Below are 18,005 nucleotides of genomic sequence, written 5' to 3'. Positions count from 1 at the left end.
AGTGAGTAATGAGAGAGGGGGGAAAGGGCAAGTAATAAACGTAGGATCTATTCCAATTACAGTAAAATCTAAAGCTTATTGTTAGAAAAACTTCATACACTTTCTTAAGCAATATTGTCTAAACTTAACTAAGTGTCAGGCAGCCTGGGGAAACTGGAGATACAATAATATTAATTATGGTCTTTCTGTGAAAGCATCTTCAATCTAGTTTAAGAAGGGGACTGAAATTATAATGATGATGACGACGTGATGATGGTGGAGACCTTACAGAGCTGTATGAGGTTTACTTAAAAAGAGGGAAATGCACTTGTTAACACAGTTTATTGTTTTAAAAGTCATTGTAGTATTCCCGGTATTAAAAGGGACTATAGAAATATACATATAGTAATGTCAAGTGATGATGACAATAATAATAGTAACAAATAACCATTAACCTTTACTTCATCTCAGGAGGACAGCAATGCTGGTGAGGCCAGGTGGAGAAATGGTGAGTCTGGATATGTTGAATATGAAGTATTCGTAGGAATATACTTGAGGGAAGAGGCAAAGCAGTGATTGGATGAAAAAGTGGTATTTCAAAGGGAGCATCAGAGCTGATAGATAAGCCTCTCAAGTAACATATTTAGATTGAAACATGAGTCAACGAGAGAAACATGGGTAAGAGAACTTCAGACATGTCATGCAGAGGCCCAGAGAGGAAGGGACAGAAAAGCGTACAGAAAGTAAAGGAGCTTTGGTGGTGGCCAAGTAATCAAAAAGCATTAGAGAAGCAGCTCATATGTCCAGTAAGATAAGGGCTGAAATTTATCAATTGAATTTGGCAGTAAGGACATTACTGGTAATATCTGCCAAAACCATTTCAATGGAGCAGAGGCAGAAGTTGTGATGCAATGAGCTCAAGAGGAAATGAGAGGCAAAAATCAGAGTGTTAGTGAAGATTTAACTTTCTAAAAGCCTGTCTGAGCAGGGAAGGAGGGCAATGAAGCAGCAGCAACCTAGAGGGAGGCATTTGCTGGGGTTGTTCTTTGGGTTTGAGAGCATGTGAGGTGAAAGAAAGGAGTCGTTAGCAAGCATAAATCAGAAAATGTAAAGTAACAAGATCTGACACATCTGCAGAAATTGGAATAATGACCAGAAATACCTCTCAATCTCTTAGACTGGAGGAAAGGAAGAATTCATTTAGAACAGTTTAAACTTAAAGGTGGTCAGAAATGAAAAGTGTTCATATTTTGCAAGATCTTAGATGAGTCCAAGTTGGTTGAAAACGTTTTCTGAGAGTAAGGAAAATAGAAATTGAATATGAAATAGAGGAGACATTAATTTTTTGTTGTTGGAAACAAAAGGAGCAGCCCACTTCTAAGGGACAAATGTTATAAATGGTGCTGAGACAATTAGGGAGATGGAAGAAAACAAATTTGTATTTTTTAAAATCTGGATGGCGTATACCAAGACAGGCAGGATGCAGGAATGAAGGACGGAGAGAATGACCTGACGAAACCATTGAGCGCCTGAATCGAGCCAGGTCCAAATTCAGTTGAGCACCTAGATCCTGCTATGAAGAGTCCATACATTTCTCTACTCTGTAGTCTAGGATTATAAATTAACTTCTGTTTGAATAATTTGAATTAAGTTTCTGTTCTTACAACTATCACTATTTATTCTCCAGGTTTAGTAAAAAAAAAAAAAAAAAAAAAATGTTAGGACAGGAAGGAGGTGACAGATTAGAAGAAAAATGTATAAAAAGATGGAGACTGTCTCTGAAAGCTCAGGGCAGGTGAGGTGAGGATAACACCGCGATAGTGCTGGAATGACAGGACGCTATGGCAGACACGGAGCACTGGATTTTTAAGGTGAAACGTTTCTGAGAAATGAGTAGCTCTGGAGTGGAATACTGGCATGAAGAAGTCAAAGGACTTGTTAAACTGGCATGTTGAGTGGGTTTTTATCACATCCCATGGGCTTCCGCAGAATGACAATATTAAAGACCCGTTACAAGCTCTCAGGTCTGAGTTTAGTCTTTTATACTAGTTATATTATTTAATTTATCCAAGACTTAGTGTCCTCATACACAATATGAAGATAAACAGAATACCCACTTTATAAAGTTCTTTGGTGATGAACTGAATCAACCTAAAACACAGTATCAATGATTACATTTAGCTTATTAAATATTTAAAATATTGGTTTAGAGGAGACAGAGTCAGTAAGTATATGTACAATGGATATGGAAGTTAAAATATATCTTCAGAAGTTGTTAATAATATTAATAGTATCGAAACAGTGAGATGAACAAAAATAACTTGCATTTAGAGAGTAGGTGTTTGGTGGCCCCACTCTCAGTGGTAGAGTGCCTCCATTCATTCATTACATTATTGATTCTTTAAGAAATGTTCATTTTGAGTCTACAAAGTGCCAGTCACTACTCTGGAACCCTTAGAGAGGTCTGTGAAAGGGGTAAGTCACACAAGGATGGTGGAGGGAGTCAGCAAAACAAAGAGATGAAGACATAGAGTTTAGACAAAACTGATATTTCAGAACTGAAAATGACTAAGTTCTTTCCACTTGGCCAAAGAGGTCACTGCCGTTAAAGTAAAACTTATTCACTCATTTAGAAAGCACGTTTTGAACATTTTGGTTATAAAAAACTGCACAAAGTGCCTTTTATATATAAAAAAACTAAGAGTGTAAAGTAGGATGGCAGGCAGTCCATGCATCTTTGAGTTGTCTGAGGGTCAAGGGCCTGCGAACTGGCCCTGCCGTGACCTGCCGGCCCCGGTCTCTGGCAGAGGCCCGCAGCCCTGTGTGAAGACAGGGCACTTGGTCCTTGGCAGGCTGTCCCTACAGGAGGCCGAGGCCTGGCTCCCTTCGAGGGACTGGGCTGGAGGTACCTGGAGAGCAAAGCAAGAGCTCAGCGACGCAAGGTGGTGTTTGTCGCTTACGCCTGCTAACCTCATGCTTCAGCTAGTAAAACTCAGCAATAAGCGGTCACAGAAAACAGCTCACAGATTCTTTTGTGGACCCGTTTCTTCTGTCTTCTTTTTCCTTAGTTGGTTGTTTTTGCTGCGGAACAGAATGAAACTAAAGGCAGGAAAATTGAAGAAGTTTTTGAAAGTATGGTGCTTTTTCTTTGTATTTGTAACTGTGAAACTTGGTTTTGTTATAATCCTTTCATGACCTGCTTTTGCTGTACTTTAAATGTTGACATATAAAAATTATTTTGACATTCCCAGGAAACATATAGAATCTGACGTGTGTGTGTGCGTGTGTGTGTGTGTATTTTAAAGTTAACCTAAAATATCTGACAAGGAACAAAATAGCAAATACACTTAGCTGTTTGATAATAAATTCACAGTCTGTAAAAGCATGCCTTCTACGGAAGGATTGACAACTTGCTGAGCCTTATATTTGTGGCTCTCACTATATAAGCTTTAAAGTAAATATAACTTGTCTTTTCTACCATGTACCTGAGGATGACTTTAAAATTTATCATTCTGCTCTTTAATTCTCCTACTAAACTGCAGAATGATTGTAATAATCTTCTTATCATCTCTATCTGGAGGCCATGAAGATCATTCACTCAAAAACTGCGACACAAAAAAAATCCAGTTGCAATTTCCACACGAAAGCTGGCTCTCCTCCTGACCCATTTCCTAGGGTGCTCACGCTAGAAACAGGCATGGGGGAAGGAAGGGTTGACTTCTCCTCACTCCCTTTCTCCACGAAACCATTCAGGAAGCTATGATACCACCTCCCGCACATCTTTCAGACCCATTCATGCTTCTCCAAGCACTGGTCGAGGGGAGGTCATAATCACCTGCCTTCCAGTGCCCTCCAACAGCCACCTGAGTCCCCCGACCTTGAATTTTTCTACCCTACAATTTTTTCACCCCACTGTCCCTAAAGGCATTTTTGTGAAAGCGCAGGCTTTAAGAGAGGCCCTTGCTAAAAACCCTAGTTGATGCCCAGTTGGCCACAAAACTTATGAAATTTATCACTAGCATTAATTCATTTTTCCTGTAGATAGTTCTGGATACAAGTTTAAAAGGCTGTACGGCAAGGGTGAGAGGATAGCTGTGAACATGAAAATATAAACACAAGTAAAGCCCTTCAGTACTAGAGGCCTTGTAAGATTTTGTCACCTCAAAAACAGCCACAATAGAAAGAGAAAATAAAATGATAGAAAAACGAAAAATTCTAGAAACGCCAAGCAAGATGATATTGGTACCATACATACCAGAGTCCATTTTTAAATACTGATTGTATTGAAAACTCTGAAACTCACCAATTCCATGACAAAAGTTGGGGGCGGGGAGCACATTTCTGCATTTGTTAAATTTGCACAGTAGCTGCATAGGTTTTCTTTGTGCTTAAAATTTGTCATGATACTTTTTAAAAAGCCAGAGAGAGGGTGTGTCTCAGGTCTCCTAATTTGAGAGCACATCCACTAGGAATTCTGTTCCCCGAATCTTAATTTCTTTTTGGAGAAGCACCAACATGCTCTTGGAAATGACTCAAAACGACTCTAGGCTTATTAAACACTCTTTAAAGTGTTAGAAATAGGTATGTAATTAACATTTGCCAAAAGAGCTGATTATTACTTGATGTTTGTTCAAATTGTTTACCATCTGTCTCCTTATCTATTATTTACATCCTTATTAACAGTATCCTCTCATAGTATGAACATATTTCTATTTCTGAAGCAAACGTGGTATAATAAGGATGGTTTCTTTGCATTTTTAAAGGAAACATATTAAAAATAGGACTTTGATAGCCCAAGTCTTTGCCAGCCTTCCCATAACTTCCAATTTGTGGTAATGCATTTACCAGGAAAAATACTGGCGACAGATCTCTTACTTCCATGAAAGGTTTGGAAATGTTATCCCTATAATATATAGAGCAAGCTACATTCCTCTTCGTTCATTAGCCTAAATACAAGGTTATTTAGGTGAGCAGTGATGGTCCACGAAGTCTGCCAGAGTAACCTTGGTTTATTTCTATTGGCCTGGGGTACCATTCAATTTATCATTTCTTCTGAGATATTATTATTTTTAAAATAAAGACATTATTATTACATCATTGCATTTTTGTTATTATTACATTACAATCAATTAAGAAGGGTTTGGTGGTGCTCCCAGTTTCTCACAGTCTCCATTAATAATTTGTGAGAATCGACTGCACTAAATGGAGTTCTCACTTAAACAGGTGTTTAAATCTAATGGATGACTAATGATATCCATCTCTCTTTGTTCTGCCCTTTCTCCATGCAAAGTACTAAACCTCCTATTTCAGGATGGCATGTAAGATTTTATTCACAGGAATGAAAGAAGCTGTACTCTCAGAAACCAGCAGCAAGGGGAGTTAACCCTTCTGGTCTCTTAGCAGATGGGGGTGTAAAATCAGGTCTTCCCCTGGCTGGCCAGTCGTACCAGTCAGTTCTATCATATTCCATGACGAAGCCTGCAGTGTACACAAGTGTGTCTGGTTACCAGTCCATGGGGCAGTGGTAAATAATGAAAATGATGGGTTTGGTTTCTCTGAGATATGCGTGGAAGCACAGGCTTAGCCTTTCAGCTGTAAGACATAAAGATCTGTCTGAATATTGTTGTTACAGTGTGTGGGTTTTTTTGGGTGTGTTTTGGATCTTTTTTGCCATTTCTTACATGACATCAGTCTATAGCTATTTGTTTCATTTTATGGTAACATTTTATTATTAAGAAAATCTTTATATTCAAGAAAACAAAAATGAATATTTGAGAAAAATTAGGCACTGTATCTCTGTTTCTCTAGAAAGCTGATGATGAGTGAGGTTTGGTGCCAATGTCAGTCGTCTTTCCCATACTCCGTGAGGGGTGCAGTGAAACCTACTCCCACTTGGAATCCAGAACATTCACACTTCCATCTACTTTAAGAGTCGGTAGTTGTTTCTCTAAGTGACCCAGCAGTTGTTTCTTCGAGTTGGCCCTGCCGCAAGAAGACTCCCTGGCCTCTGCCCCCTGCTATTCCTGCCCACGGAAGCCCTCTCCACACAAGTGTTGGTCAGTAGGGCAAATAGCAGAAGCGATGGCATGTCACATTCAGCATGAGCTTAGAAAAAACTGTGATTTTCATCTTGGGTGCCTTCTCTCTCTCTCTTTCTCTCTGTATCTCTCTCTCTGTCTCAGTCCTTGTCTCTCTCTCTCCGTCTCTCTCTCTTCCTGCTCTAGGGAAAAACAGCTGCTCTGAAGCAGCCACATGGAGAGAGACTGAATCCTCTGGTCAATGTCCAGACAGGAAGTGTCACCTGCCTGCTACCATGGAAGTGAGCTTGGCAGAAAATTCTCCAGTTTGAGGTGAGTCTTGAAACAACAGCCAACAGCTTGATGGCAACCTTGAGAGAGACACTGAGCCAGGACCACCACCCAGTTAATCTGTTCCTGGATTTCTGACCCTCAATACTGAGTTGTTCTAACGTAAATTTTGAGAAAATTTGTTATGCAGCAATAAATAACTAATGCATTGTTGAAAGAAGACTGTGATAAACACAATTATTTAACATGTATAGTTAGAGAAAGTGAATTTACATACCATCCTGTGAAGCTTGACATTTCATTTAGATTAAGTGACTGTTCCTCTAAATTAATTTCATATTTTCTGCTTCAAGTTTGTTTGTGAATGAACCAGAAAAGCAATATTTGTTAATGAGTTAGATCATCAACAGAAGGACTTTGCAAACAGTTGGATATACCAGTTATATATGTCACTATATGAGATGATTTAAATAGAAAATTGGTTAATTTTTAAAACAGTTATATTTTTGGATCCTCTTAATGAAATGAAATTTTTCGAGATGCATTTTGTTAAAGGCAAAACATCTAACATTATTGTGAATGTTGTAACTGAGATAAAAAATTCAATAGATAAAATTATTTAGTTTTGTGGCTACAGCATGATATTAAATTCAGATTCAAGTTAAAAATCATAAAATTTATTTGGTTTGATAATAAAATATATGAAAATTAAGAAATGTTTGGAGCAGAAATGTACTGAAGGATTGGATTTTATGCAGCCATAACTTACAATAGTGTCCAGAGAAATTGTGATATCGTAATAACTAAAATTATAGTTTTCCATATTTATAAATATTTTATGTGTACAAATTTGAAATAAACTACCAGATTTTTGTGATGAAGCTGGTGCTGAGTGCCTGACACTATTTCAGACCACACACATGTTCTCTCATTCTTTTGCCTGTCTTTAGAATGAAATTATGGACGCTGATCCTGCAGTATGCATAGTTGGCATCTTTTTCAAAATAAGCATTGACACCATGTTTGACCAGTTGTGTCTCATAAAAATAACTGTGAATTAATAACCACTACATAGAGGTAAAAAAGTATCTGTAAGTATATTTGGGCTGAAATATATTTTTATTTCAAGAAAAATTTAGACTGGAGAATGTCCTCAATTTTATACAATTTGCTCTAAGTTTTTGGTAGGCATCTTAGCACATATAGAGTAAATATTTCCTGAATTCAAAATGTTTTGGCTTATAGAAAAGAATTAATCAAAGATTTATTTATTTATTTATTTATTTATTTATTTATTTATTATTTATTTATTCATTCATTCATTTACTTATGTGTAAACATGTATATATTTATTAGCTAATAAATGGGAACTATGAAGAAAATTGCAGCCAAGTTTTAGAAAACAATTTAAAATAATAAAATCATATAAAAATGTATCAATAGAAAAAAATAACATTGTGATGATTTAGAAACTATGATATGAGTAAGACACTATTTAAGTTATAGAAATAAGAATCAAAAGTAGTGATTACTTTAAATGTGGAGAATATTAATATAAAGAATATAAATACATAATATCAAAATATATTAATATAATGTATAGCATGTAATTATGTATTATGTAGTATACATAATTACATTACTATATAATATAAATATAATGAACTTTCTTGTTTATTTTAAAAATACTTATCTGTTATTATTGGTATTTTTATTTCTGAAATTAAAAGTTATTAGAACTATTTCATAGGCTTACTAATATATTTAAAACAACTTTTTGGTCACTAAATGTTCAAAAATTATTTTAGATATTTTTAGTGACCATTTTAAGACTGCCTTGGTTTAGAGGAAATAATAAAATATCACCAGTTACGTTAGGCATATTTCACAGGTGAGAGTATAGCTCAGTTCTGTTGACCAAAAATAAACACCTCCACAGTGAATGAAAGAATGAACGGTAAGTAGTAAATTGTGTCAAAGTAAGAATGTATATACACTTATTTTATAATTTTATCCATTTTTCTAAAATGTAATTTAAGTTCCTCTACCAGAAAATATTTTCTAATGATTTAAAATATAGAAGCTAGTCAGACTTTGGGTTGAAATCAATTTAGGTGCCAATGCGGCCAATGTAACAGGCTGAGGTGCAGCTTTGTCTTCTTTTTCCACTGCCTGGCTGGAGGGAAACGTTTTCCTAGACTTCACTCACTGTAGGAAGTGTTCTGACTCCTCACAGCGTTCACACGGGAGTGGGAATACGGACTGTTTCTGTAGGTGGTGTGGATTTGTACAGGCAGAGCGAGCTAAGCAGTCACGGGGAAGTCTAAGAGCCTGAAACAGTTCAGAAGAGAAGTGAACGCATGTGAAGGGAAGGGTGAGGAGACCCCTAGAAGCCTGAGGCTTGGCTTCCTTGCCTTCCTGGGAGCTTCTGTGCTGAAGGAAAGCCTGGTTGCCTTATATAATAGTTCAAAACATGATTCTTTCTACGGTTGCTGAGTCTCCTGGGCTGTCTGCGAATCCAGAAAATGGACACGCACCACGTGCCATTTATAAGGTGTTCAGAAGGAATGGCTTACTTTGATTTATCAGTTATGGATATTTCTGTCTCGACTGACGAAATGCAGAACAACTGTCTAGGATTATCCCTTGTTTGGGAATAGAAAACCAGTAGCTGGAAGCCCACAGTATTTCCCCACCCATTACCCCTTCCCCTTCCTTCTCCCCAACAAACAGAAGGCTTTTCCGATTATTCATAAAACTTCTAAAAAGATCATTTCAGCAGTTCCAACAATATATCTCAATATGCCATCCGGTGTTCCGGAGGTCTTAAAGGAGGCTCACATTAAGTCAGCATGACGTGTGGCTGATGCAAATATAATTTGCACCGAGTTTCCTAATCAGGAGAGGCAGCTATTGCCAGACAAAATGGAGCAAATTCTTTCCAAATCCTGGGCATGCTTCAGGGAAGTATTAGAAAGACTGTATGAGAGAGATCTGTCCCTTGCATCTGGTAAAATTGATTTCAAGGATGTAAGGGAAGGGGGTATGCTCTCGGGGGCCACCGAGAGAGATTCTGTGTGTGCCGTCGGGTCGGCCTTTCCAAGTGAAACCTGGAGCTTCGCGGGTAAGGAAGGGAGGTAGACCAGTAAGATAAGACACAGCGCAAAGCCTTCTCAGTCAGAGCTGGGCCTGTGAAAGTTTGGAGTCACATGGTTTCCAGGCTGGTCATTTAGGGTCACCAACCATCCCAGTTTGCCTGTGGCGTTCCAGCTTCCAGCTCTGAGAGTCTCACATCTCAGGGAACCCCTGAGTCTTGGGGGAAGCTGGACTGTTGGTCAGCCCAGCCGCACTGACATTTCGTTAAATAAAATAAATAGGAAAAGCTATGAAAAATAGTGTTTCTACCAACGGGGTCAACGTGGGGCAGGTGTATGGGGCTGAACAATGAATAAAGAGTCTGGGCTTAAGGATGAAGTCATAAGAAAATAAATCTACTTTTGGCCTGCATCAGCTCACTCCATAAACCACTTCCACTTGCCTGTACGTGTGTTTCCCAAAACTCACTCGGTTATCAGCCACGTTGGGAAGAAAATAAAGAAAGTTTGAAACAAGAAGAAATGTTCGTATCATCATGAAGATTAAATATATAAACAATGGTGACACTGTTCTCTGCCTTTTACTCATGTTTTTGCCCAAAGTGATAGGAGCATGAGCTTTAAAACACTGTAATATTTCTTCTGTCTAATTTGGTGCCAGAGAAGCAATGTCAGGACTCCTCTTTAAAGTAAAATAAACTCAACCATCTTTCAAAATGTGAGGTTTCATTAGAGATTATGGAATGGGTGGGTATTCATATGGAAATCATTGTGTAGATGCCTCAATACCATCTCTGTGTTTTTACAGCAACTCACAAAGAAATAGAAATCAATAAAATCATCGTTATGTGTAAATTCTCTGTCCTATACCCAAGATGGACACGGCAAGATAAAGCCTGTTTTTTCCCCCAGAGCTTTTCCCATGATGAAGTCAACATGGAATAGATGGAGCAGTATGACATCAGGGAACAATAAAATATTTATGATACTAGGAGACATACATACATGCCAACAGGGGTTTGAATGTGAAAGGAATCATGCACTCATGTTTCCCATATTACACTATTTTAAAAATTATGTCCATCATTTGAAGTGAGTAATGAGTGACTGGCTATTAAAAAAAAAAAATACATTATCTTGAAGGATTATTATATTTTACTTTTCAAACTAAAGACCACTTTTACCTGCTCCTTTATTTCAATAATCATGATTTTATTTCAGGCTCATTTCTTTGTTACTTACAGACATTTACGTGGATATATTGTAGGTGATCCTCATAGTTTGTTAGTAGCAAACATCACTTACGTGAACAAAGCAACAGCAAAAGAAACTAATAAACAACATATTTTCTATTCTTCTTCTTGATAGTCTAGAAAATGGAGCTTCAAGGAAGTGTTTGGTGGTGCTTTCCTGCTGGGCAATTGTGAGTCCCTTTTAACAGACTCCCAAGCATCGCTGAAGCCGTGATTCAAACCTGCGCAGGGGAGTGGAGCCTGTTAGGATGCACCAGGCTTCATCTCCCACCCGACTCTATTGGGGAGAGATCATTAAAAAAAAAAAAAAAAGGAGCAGCTGCACCAAGAAAACCTGTCTAAAGCTCTCCATTAATGGCCTTTGTGTAAGGCAATGCTGAGGGCAACTGAGTGTACCCGGCTTCTTGATGCCCACTTACATTTACCCCCTTCCCCGGGGGCCAGGGTTTGTCTGGACATAACCTGAAGCCTGGGTCCCTTGTGGGAATTCTCAGCACTTCAGCCTCCAGTCTCAGCTGGAAGCCTTATAAATAAGCGAGGTCTCTTATGTGGTATCGCACCATTTCCCACTCCAGCCTCTGAAAGGAAAGGAAACAAACCTTGTCTATGTTTAGGAAGGCCCTAGACGGGAGGTTGGTTTTCAAGACTGTTCTTCCAGAAGGGTGACAGGTCAGTCTGGGAGTGGAAAGAAGTGATGAAAAGGTATCTCACCCCCCACTCCAGTTCTTCAAGCTGACGCTGCATCCCTAGTGGGGATCTATGGTGTTCACAACGTGACATCCGTGCACACGATTATTTTTCCATGGTTGTTCTCTTTACATTTATGCGTGTGTGTGTGTAATATGTGGTAAAAGGTCTCAGGACACTTAGAACTACTAAGTGGGGCTCTTGTTTATAAGTAGATCACATTCATTTGCAAATTAGTGTGTTCGAGTGTATGTTCAAAAATCACATGTTCATTTCTAGTACATCAATGCAACTAAATGTTATATTATTAGTTATATTAGTCAATGATCCATTGAGACATCATTATAATAGCCAGCTCTCACTCTCATTTTCAGGTTAGAGCTTTCACTTCTTGACTTGGCATGTACTTAAAGTCTAAAGAACTTTTTTCCATATTATCTTGTATGAGTCATATCATTTGGAGTGGTAGGGAGACAGAGGTGCCACATTTTACAAATGAGGGCAGTGATGACTCTTTGTGATCAAGTGACTTGCCCGAGACAAGTGGCTTACTGAGAGTAAGAACAATGGCTTGGAAACAAGGTCATCTGACTTTATGTACATGGCCTACTCTTCGAAAGAAATACTTTCTAAAGGTCTGTTAGATTCCAAATACATTTTTATGTATTATTATATCTAATAATGTATAGCAACACAGAATTAAAAGTCCCGACACCTCTCCTCACTGCAGAGGGAATGCTTATTGCAAACTTGGAGTCAAACATTTGACCACTTACTATGTACTGAAGGCTTTCCTATGCATCATACTATACCAATCCTAACATTATTCTGTAACACAAGAACAATATTATTCTTGTTTGACAAAGATGTGCATGCTTATGATTCAAGAGGGCAGCTGCATACCCAATACACAGCTAAAAATTCAAACTTCAGAACTGGAATGGAGGCTCCATAGCTTGGAATTTTTGCCATAGTTCATACCATCAGGTGTGAGGGAAACAAAGTAGAGAGAGTGTGAATTGCCTATTAAGTTTAGTTAGTAAGGCAGAGAGATTTAAAAAATATATATTTTTTATTGGATTTACAGAGAGAGGGAGGAGAGAGAGAGAGAGAGGGAGAGTAACATTGATGTGAGAGAAACATCCATCAGTTACCTCTTGTACGCACCCCAACTGGGGACTGAACCCACAACCTGAGCATGTGCCCTGACCGGGAATCGAACCAGCAACCTTTCAGTTGCATAGGACTCCACTCAACCAACTGAGCCACGCCTGTCAGGACCAGAGAGATCTTTGCAATGAGTCTGTGGCATTCAATTAAAAACAGATCTTCACAGTGGCAGTAAGAATATTTAGCTTTCAAAGTGACTAGGATGGAACAGATAACATCTGGGGGAAAATCGTGTTTTGATGAGAAAGTCAAGACCATATGCTTGGGAAGCAATTTAATCTGGATGCATTTCATTTATTGAAGTAACTGTTAATTATTGAAGGTATCTTTGTATTAAATATACAAATCTTACTCTTAGCAACTCTAGAATGGGTCCAGGTGATTAACCTTAATCAGTTGCCATTTTTATGTGTTTTATGTGCCTCTAAAAGGAAAATAAAAATTTTTTTTTCCCTAAATTTATCTTCAAAATTATGCAACTGATCCCCGAGAAAAATTATTATTAAGTATGTAAAAAATAAATTTAGAAATAAGGAGATTTCTTGTTCTGGTCCTGCTCATTTCCTGTATTATCTTGGCTGAATTTCCTAAATAATGTTCCTCATTTGTAAAATGGAAGTAATATTAGATCATGCTTCATGAGCCATGAGATAAGGGAGAATTAATTTCTTTATTTCTCCCTCAAAGGAATATTATAAAGTTAGTCATAATATCTACAATTCTTGTCTAATTGGGACCCAATCTGCCAAAAAGAGAATTAAAACTGTGGAAAAAGAGTTGCAATAGGAAATCAAAGCAAGAGTGTGAGTCTATAAGGCATGTACTGATGCTGGAGCCAATCTTTTCATTGGCTGTTCAATCTGTCCACACTTCTAGAATAAACATTGTATTCTGTACCTTCAGGGAAAGTAGTTCAGCACTATGCAGAAAATCTAATGTTTCAGTGACCGAATTCTTTGCTTTTCAAATTAATTTGGGGGGGAAGTGTTCAGACACGGCTGTGCTAGCACAACATCATTTGCCAAAGGAATTATAATCCAGATACATGTAGATATCAAAGTTGATTTAATCTTTACATTTTTCTTTATTGCTTCTCTCCGTAAGACTTTTCATTTTAGTGCTGCACCTAGACTCATTTGATTTTTAGGGAAAAATAAGCTAGGAGTATGAAGCCATCCTGAAAACTTTCCATATTTTTAGAGAGAAAGTGGAAAGTGCATAAGTGATTTTGAAGAAATTATTCTGAGGACTATAAGTGTTTTCAACCTCAGACTTTAATATTCGAACTCAGTAATTACATACTTCCTTAGGGGCTTCATGAGTCAATTTCTTCTTCTACCAATTGATAATTAGATAAAACAATAATATAACTATTTTGTGAGAAATACTTCAAGCTATTTGATTCTCAAACTAGGGAGTTAATGATATAAGACCTTACAAAGTACTCTAGGCCATTTAACTAATGAGAGGCAATCAATCAACTATTTCTTCAAGCAGTATTTTGCCTCCTCTCCATGATTAAAAGAGTTAAATTTGCAGAAAATATTTTGAACTTAGGAAGATATCAATGTCCTCTTTGTATACTAAATTAATGGGGGGAGGAAACTAAGAAAATTTTGTAGATGAAAGCATTGCAAATAAATTGCGCATTTGGATGATCATCGAATAACCTTTCCTGTCTGTTTCATGTGTTGCTCTGGGAACGTATTAATCTTTAAAGCTCTCTTACATTATAAATATTGCTTATGGCACAAATCATGCAAATTTATCCCCCTTTCATTACTTCAGAGCTTCTCAGGTCAAGAGTTATCATTCAGACAACATCAACTACCTCGACTAAACCCTGTTATATATCTATGTCAGTTCATATTTAAATGCATGATGTAGCACCATGATAAATTCTTCCTGGCCTTTGGCAAAGGTAGTGCTGAGAGGCTCTGTTTAGAAGAGGGGGATTTTATGGTTTAAGTGCACAGTTCCCAGGGAGTTATGCAAATAATAAGCAACCCCTTGGCCCAAAGAATTTTCAAAATAGCAAGAAACGACGCCAACGGTACTAGGACCAGAGTATATTATGAAAAAGTTCCTACAGATAGCCATGAGAGAGGGTGGAGAGCATATTCCGCTGAGCTGTCAAGGTGTCTAGAGAGAAACAACATACCACAGCAAATCTGATGATACAATGGAATGTAAAAGCACTCTCTAGAACTGCAGTTAAACAAATTTATGAAACCTTATGTCAAGAGTCAAATGTTCTCTTATGAGGATTCCTCCTCTCCAGCTTCCAAAGATACTTATACCCTCGTCGCAGTCCCAGTACAGATGCCCAACTCCTTTGTTAAACATTTCCCATCCATTTAAATCCTTCCTCGATGGGCAATCCCAAGCGGTCAGGGCAGCCTTTCACCCAGTGAGTAGAAGTTGTAACTAAAAGGTAAAAAGCCTAATTCATTATCCACGATGCCTACGTGGTAGCGATAATGCACATTATCTTTTTAAAATAATAATCTTCAAAGTCCATGCACGTGTTCTAATCATATAACTAATTGGGGGGATTACTCTTAAAATTTTTCTCTAATTTATAATTCAAGAAAATATATATTTATTCAACATTAGTGTTACTGAGCTTCCCATGTATAGCAGCTATCATGCATTTACTTTGATTAGGCACAAGTCACTCTGTTAAATACATTCTACTTTTATTACTTTCTAAAACTCTACGGGGCTAACTATTCTTAATGTTCTCATTTTGTAGGTGAGAAAATTGAAGTTGAAGGGTGTCAAGGTCACACAGCCAGTGCATAGCAACAGGGACTGGATTCCAGGAATCTGCAGTCAGAGCCCTAGCTCTGAGCTTGTCTCTATATTGCCTCAAGGGATCCATAATGAAACACAAATTAAAGACAAGGATTCACCCTTTTTGAAGATATTAAAAATAATTTATTGAGGACGACAACCGAAGAGGAGTTTCAGAGCAAGACAGCCTCATTGGAATAAATGCCTAGTTGTAGCCTATGGGGGGAAAACAAAATTCTTGTTAGGCCCAGCCGGTGTGACTCAGTGGTTGGGAATTGACCTATGAATGAGGTCACGGTTCAATTCTGGAGCAGGGCACATTCCCGGGTTACTGGCTTGATCTCCAGTGAGGGGAGCACATGAGGCTGCCGATCAGTGACTCTCTCATCATTGATGTTTCTCTCTCTCTCTCTGAAATCAATAAAAATATATTTAAAAAAAAAATCATGTTAGGAGAGGTAAAGCTTGGTATATTTGCAAAGGGAAGAATTATATGTGCAGTCTGTATAGTTCCTAGACCAGCCCCCACATAAGTCAGTGCTAAGGAGATTTTTTAATGATGATGATATAATGGAAATGCAAGTGAAAATGATGAAGAAAAATAGCTTCTCTTTGTAAGTAACGTAAACATAGTTTGTGAGATGACACAAAATAAAAACAATGGCAGAGAATTAATTTTTGCATTCATGGTTATAGATGGGAAAATTCTGCAAATTTAGAGAGCTGAATTAAAGGTGGTCCAACATACACAACATTTTAATAACTGGGGTAACCGGCTTTGCAAAAGCTTATCAGCACCAGTAATTTAACTTACTGTGAAGAACATAAAGAGTTCAGCATGTCACTCTGCCCTTAGGGGAGGGCTGCATCCCCACCAGAGGACTCTGCAGTTTGAAACCTGACTATGTGGCCTTTGAAGTGGTTATAGCAACTCCTGATGAAGTTCAGAGATCAAACACAAAACAAAGCAAAAATAATAATTAGAAGAACCTTTCCAATTAGTGATGACTCTTAACAAGGTGGCCTAATTTTCCATTTCTGTTACTACATATGGGCCAAAAATAGCAATGAGTATAACAGAGGATTTAAATCTAAAGCAACTAATCAAAACATTATAATCTGAGAATCACATTTAACCCATTGCCAAATTCAGTTAAGTAGTCTTCTTGGAGCTATACAGGGTTTCAGTTTCAAGTTTGTTCTAGAATATTCTAAAAGCTTTCTAAAACTTCTCTTTATTTTACTTGAACTATAGTTCTGATGACTTACCAAACTTGTTTGAAAGAGGGCCTGATTGATCTTTCAGTGTTCAATCTGACATTAGTATCATATGTAAAAACATATATCCTTAAAGGGCCCAGGCTTTGGTCTCTTGCACCAGGAACCCTACGGAGAGGACATTTCTGAAGGACTTGATCAGGGTCTCAGAGGACAGTGGCAGCTAGAAGCCCCACTGGGTCTCCCCTCTGTGCACTGATCCTTGTTGAATAAAGGGAACCAAGGACCATTTCCATTTCTTATCAGTCCCACACAAAAAGCACCCCCACCTTACCCCACATCTAAGGCCTTCTACCTATAGGCTTAAAGACATGTCCCCTTGGTTGTATGACTCAGCAGCTGTTTAGACTTTAAAATTAAAGTTTGTAGGCATGAAATAGTCATTTTTCATTTCTAAAAATGAAACCGAAATGAAATGAAGGTTCTTATATTGGTGAACTTCTTAATTCTATATATGATATTATCAGTGCTTTACATTAAATACATATTTACTCTTCCTCAATACTACACAGATACGTTCTTTCTCTTTCATAATGCATTTAATAACCAATGAGTCAGTAAAGTAGAATCTATCCTATAAATTTGAATGTTCAAGCCAGTTTCTCAAGCTTGGATCCTCCAGTGTTCATCCCCAACCTGTTTCCTTCCACAGAGATGCCAGCACAGACCTCTCTGTAAACCACTACTCTAAAACGTTATAACAAATGGCAGCAATCCAAAATCCCTTGAACTAAATTTAGTTTCAATGAGTGGTAATTCTGTAGAAACCAGTGTCCTGGCAAACAAGCGAGGGGTCACTCAGAAAACATACCACATGTATATGGTTTCTGTCTCCTTTTGCTCTAATGTAAGGTGGTATATATTGCCTAATTTTGACCTTTATATAATTTTTGTGCAAAGCACATAGTCATTTCCAGACATAATTTAAAACCCAATGGAATAGTTTATGCACACATGCAACATGATCTACACACAGTTCTGTAGAAATTTGCAGGTACTCTTCTGCTATGGGCTGAATGTTTGTGTCCCTCCAAAACCCATAGGTTGAAGTCCTAATCTTCAATGTAATGATAGTTGGAGGCGGAGCCTTTAGGAGGTAATTAGATTATGAGGGTGGAGTCCTCATGATGGGATCAATGCTCTTATAAGAGACACCAGAGAAATGATTTTCTCTCTGCCATGTGAGGACACAGTAAGAAGATAGCCATGTGCAAAGCAGATAAAGGGCTCTTATCAGAGCCCAGCCATGCTGGTACCCTGAACTCATATTTCCCAGCTTCCAGAACTGTGAGAAATAGGTTTCTGTTGTCTGAGACACACAGTTCATGGTAATTTGTTTAACAACTCAAGCTGCATAAGACACTTCCCACATATTCTTTTGTTTTTAAATGTGTGCACTACGGAGAGATTATAGTCTGTACCAACCTGGGGGGAAAGTA

The sequence above is a fragment of the Miniopterus schreibersii genome (assembly GCF_964146895.1).
Source record: "Miniopterus schreibersii genome assembly, chromosome: 1".
NCBI classification, from domain to species: domain Eukaryota; kingdom Metazoa; phylum Chordata; class Mammalia; order Chiroptera; family Miniopteridae; genus Miniopterus; species Miniopterus schreibersii.
Note: the sequence above shows the minus strand (reverse complement) of the source record.